Consider the following 5633-nt stretch of genomic DNA (forward strand, 5'->3'; position numbering starts at 1 on the left):
ATTTGTCAGATGAATGTAAACACTAAATTTGTAAAACAAAATCAGTCAAGTGCCTGTGCCCCAGATATATCTAAAGTCCTCTAAATAATATGTCAATGTTTTTCATTATCCTACAATCTCGGAAACGGGAAGGACCGCTTTTGATATGTCTTTTAAATATGCACAATAGCTTCCTGTTTTTGCTGTTTACACTTTCTTCAAACACAATGTTATTGACCTAATCTACCTCGACACTTAGGCTCACATTACATGATTAGTACTACAGTAGCAGTGGAAACTTTATTCAGATAGTGGTTGATGTCTGGGACTATTATACCATAGATGTATAAACCCACTATGTCTATGGGTTTATACATCTATGATTATACTAACGGGACTGGAAACTGATCGATCTGTTGAGATTACATTAGTATAATAGTCCCAGTTGATGTGTCACGTAAAACGAGGCGAGGGATACCAAACGGTCATTCGCATGCACTCATAAGTCGAAAAAATAAACCCTGCAAACGGCAACCCAAATCATAGCTAGAAAAGAAAAGTCTTAAAAAGACAAACAGACAAAACAACAGTTCACTTGTCTATAGTAATGTCAGATAAAAACCAACATATAAAACCTAAGAATCAGCAACACGAACCCCAACAAAAACGGGGTGATCTCAGGTTCTCCTGAAGATTGTGAACACATCTATAACTTTTGTACAGTTGTACTCCTATCTTTATCGCTTGTATAAGTAGTACTATCATTACTATGTCTATAGTATACCAATTTAACTTGGTTTGTTGGTAAATGAAGATATGCTAAAAAATTCCATTCTGTGCTTATTTTGTAGCCGTATCCTTCTTTATCATATAGGTACACCAATTTGATTTTCAAAATGATTTTAATCCTTATTGAATCATAGAAAAATTGGTTTGAATCGACCTCCAAACTATCCATGATTCCGTAATGATGAGTACCCAAATTACATCTTTGCTTAAATTCACATCATTAAAAATCGAATAACAGATGATTTGATTTATTTTTTCAAATATTTAGAACAATTTGACATTAGTACAAGCTCACAAATCATTTTTTTTTTAAATGGATGTTTGTAACATTGTTCATTTTTAAAAGATGACTTTTTGTGAACGTCGCATGGCGGCGTTTTCGTACATTTTTCTTTTTCAGTGAAATCTTCATCTGTTGATATTAATTGTGAACGTTTAGTGTATATTTGAATATTTTCACCTGTTTTGTAAGACGTGTATAATATCAAATAATCCAAATACAAATTGTTTAGTCTCAAAGAAAACTTTTAAGAATTTCTCAGCTGTTTATGTTCAATAGGTGCAATTTGGGTACTCTGTGCAATTTGGGTACTCAGTGCAATTTGGGTACCGTGACATTATCTCTTTGAAGTAGGTAATGTAAAATCAATTTATACAATATTATATGGTATATGTATGTTCATGTACCAGTGTACATGATCATGATATGAGATGTGCCGGATAGAAATCGACCATATGCAAATCATGTATTTATGTTTTGAGAACAAAAATTTTCAATATTATGCCAATGGAAAGTTTGGGACTGTGTAACTTGCAAGTTGAATTGTTCATTGAATGCTACAAAATGGACAAAACTTCATCTTTTATTTCATTGAACTTTATTTATGAATGCTTCAAAATATATCAGAGTATTATACATGTACATATTCACGTTAACTTGCAAAAGGTCAATTTCTACCAGACGCATCTCATATATGTTTTAAATACACCTTGAGAGTGTAAGCCTGAATTGATGTTACTCATTTACACCAAGAGATATTATTATTAATACAGGTTAATACTTTTCAATAATTAGCTGATTAGGAGGGTGTGTTTCACGAATTTAACCATATATAACTAAAAGCATGATAAATGCAGGATATCCAATTTCAATTTGGTGTAAACCTATATGTTACTCTTAATCAAGAAATATTTGTTATAACCAAATACATTTTCATCAAATATATGGAAGTTACAGCTCTTTTTTTTTTTCTCTCATCTAAATAGAGTCAATTCAATTAGTTCTGTTGTAAGAACTAAACCAGAGGTGAAACACAAATGGGCGGATTTGCAACTCAAATCAAAGAAAAAGGAGGCAGAAAGATTCAAGCTCCAGAATCTGACAGGTGGTGGACGAGCACCACCTGCTTTAACACCGCTTGAGTCAAAGGTTAATTGATTGAATTATTTTGTTGTTTTAATTATTGTTGTAGTTCAAACAATATTGTTATCAATATAAAAGAATGGAACAGAATTTTATTAACATTGAAAATTTCAATAAGTAATAATCACAAATGGTAAATTCAATCCTTAGATATATCATGTACTATTATATCATTTCAATTTTGTGTGATTTTAGTGCTCATGAGAATAATATTGCGATGGATTCTAAGACTTTAGAATTATATATAACATGTTGTACCAGCTATTTAAAAAGTAAAACTGATGAATTTACCATGTTTATAACAGATATGATATTACAGTATATATTAAAAAGAAGACGCATTACAGTATAATATCTCTAGCTAACTTTCAAATCAATTTGAACAAGTTGCATCTCACATTGTTATGAATCATTTATTAAACATCATGAAATACAGATATAAAGTGTATACCAATTGAATTGAATATAGTAATAAAAGATTGACAATAGAAATTAGATAAATGAATATATATATATATAGGATACTATGGAGAACATTATGAACAATTTTATATTGTAATAGACAAAATGTGAATATTCATATTGAATATAAATATTTGGTGCATTTCCAGCATTATTTTTTTTCCCTATTTTATGCACAGCGTGGACAAATTTTAAAAACTTTTCAATATATATATATACATTTATTTACAGGTTATTTCTATCATTCCCAGAGTTGCCTGCTATGGAATTACTGGTGGTATTGACACCGACAGTGGTAAGTTAAACATGTTATATGAATCTATATTGAATTTACTTAGGCCAAATAAAATAATATGTGCCTTTCCTATTACATCGTTGAACCCCTTTCCTATTACATCTTTGAAAAAAAGGGTAGGTAGGTAGGTAGGGAATTTTTTTATTTTACGATTGTATTTACATTGAGTTTTTGGGAGTGAAATTCTGACATTAACTGTGCTTATTGAATAATGACCAAAAAACCGTTAAGGTAGGCTATTTCTAAGCTTAAAATATAGGGTAGGTAGGGAAAAAGGAAACACAAATATTTTTTTATTTGGCCTTATAATACCTAGGTTAATATTTTTTTGTGAGTTGTTAATAGCAATAGTGCTGTCTAAGTCAGGAAACATAATTAAGCTCTACACAAAGTTAGTCAAATACACAATGTTATGTTCAGCTTCAATAGCACTTTTAATTCTTTATATAGCTTATATACATTGTATGTTGTGTAGTGAGAATATTAAAACAGGGTATTAATAAATGAGACAGAAACCCAACAATACAAGGTGTAAAATTTATATTGAAGGTATGAAAGATAACTTGAACAGTTTAAATTAAATGACTTCTGATTTTTTGTAACACTCATAAAAAAGGGTATTTTTAAACTATTAATACAATGGCATTTCATTACAGTATGAATATATGTAATAAGTAATACAATTCGTTTAAATAATGAATACCTTCATGTACAATATATAGACCCAAGTTTATTTTCTTAATTCTGATAAGCATATCTTTTTGTTTTTCATTGATAGCATTAGTGTCCTCTGTACAGATGCCAGATTTAACTGTTTCTGAGAGTAAGTATGAACATGAACTTATACAATTGCACTGCTGAATAGAAGATAACATATCTGACTTAAATTTTATCTAGGGTTTATTAAGTCCTGTACAATTTAAGAGACCTGCTTTATCAGAAAACTTTTTTGTTGTTTAAAAAACATATAAAAACAGTGTTGATACAAAATAAAAACACTTTCGTATAAAAAATAACTTACGGTATAGTCAAATCCTTACTAGAAAAATAAGTCTATGTTAAAGTTAAAGAAGATCATTCATGAATTAGTGAGAAGTCACTGAAATGTTTACGTATTTAAAAAAAAAACATGAACGGAAACCAGCTAAAACAAACAAATTAAATTTATTGTAGTAGTTTATCATGTATTCGATTATTTTAATAGATGAAAATACAGACCCAACTGGAAGTGCAGATGACACGGTTGAAATATTGATAAACATGTCAACAGGAAAGGAAACATAAGTAATTCATACATATATACTTTCCTACTTAAAACAAAAATTCTAAATACCTCATTAAATTTAAAAGATCAAAATGTATCTGTGTCATAAAGCCTTTCTACATTTCTTTTATATATTTAAGAGTTGTCTTTTTTTTTTGTTTTAATTTAGAAAAAAAATCCCAAAATTTGTTATTAGTTTGGGCTTGGACTATTGGTTTTATAGTCGCATGTTTGGGTGCACAATGTTTTGTTATTGTTCAGGATTACATTTTTAAAAAAAATAAAAATTTCAGTGTCCTTAGAGACAGGAAATATTCAATTAATACATAATCTTCATACTAGTTATTATGATATGTAACTTTATCATATACTTATAGCAAATAACATATAATTTTTACAGTATGATAACAGCATTGAATTTACGTGAATTCCATATTTTTTCGAAATGATGTTTAGCGGGCTGATATGAAAAATTTATCACATGCTTCGATTATTATCACATGCCTTTCCGTAACGTTATCGCATGGCATTCCGGCGATACTTGGCAAATTCCGGAAAATACACCTCAATGGTACGTTTTAAGTGAAAAACATTACAATTAAAGTAGGGTACAAACAGTTATTACGATACAGGATAATATAATATGCAAAATAAAAAGAAAAAAATGTTCAAATAAATGCATTTTTAAATGTTTCCAGCATAATTTAGAAAGTTACTTTACAAATTTTTTTACAAAATTTTCAAAACAGTGTTCATTATGTTTTGTTGATTTTTTTTATCGTCAATATAAAGATATATCATGCTGTTGTTTTTTTTTCCCTCTGTTCAGGCATATGTTAGAAAGATTTCATATCGAATGTACTAAATTTGGCGTCCTACGTCCGTAAACTTTTCACTTTTTGAACTTCTACGTGAGAACCACTAAAAAGGATCAATATATTAAACTGTTATTTTTCCCTATTGTTGAAGCATATGATAAAAAGATCATAACATGTCATTTTTCATATCAGATGTATTATCAGCCCTCGGTCAATATCAGCCCTCGAGCCTTCGGCTCTTGGGCTGATATTGAACCTTGGGCTGATAATACATCTTATATGAAAAATGCCATGTAATAATCTGATATTATATGTGCACATGTACATGTTTGCGATTAAGTAGCTTATGAATATATTATATAATATGGAGGCTTAAACATTGTTTCATTGGTTTTTATTTTTAATTTTCAGTTAATGAAAATGAAGTTACTCTTTGTGGAAATGACAGCAGAAGCAAAGAAGGAACATCACCACCATCAAAGAATAGGACTAGTATGTATAGTATATAATCAGCAGTATATGAGCTTTATTCTAAATTCAGAATGTTAATGGTATCTTTTTCAGTGAAATTTTTATATCATTTTTTTTTATATTTTTTAGGAA

General features: G+C 29.2%; 1 long non-coding RNA gene across 1 annotated transcript; it reads left to right on the forward strand.

Annotated features, from left to right (window-relative positions):
• Nucleotides 1-1957: 1957 nt before the first annotated feature.
• On the forward strand, nucleotides 1958-4187 carry LOC127711870 (uncharacterized). The gene is made up of 3 exons (XR_007986901.1): nucleotides 1958-2197; nucleotides 2885-2948; nucleotides 4153-4187. It is a non-coding gene; the product is annotated as an uncharacterized LOC127711870 (long non-coding RNA).
• The last annotated feature ends 1446 nt before the right edge of the window (nucleotides 4188-5633 follow it).

This window comes from Mytilus californianus, unplaced genomic scaffold, assembly GCF_021869535.1.
Source record: "Mytilus californianus isolate M0D057914Y unplaced genomic scaffold, xbMytCali1.0.p SCAF_8, whole genome shotgun sequence".
Taxonomy (NCBI): domain Eukaryota; kingdom Metazoa; phylum Mollusca; class Bivalvia; order Mytilida; family Mytilidae; genus Mytilus; species Mytilus californianus.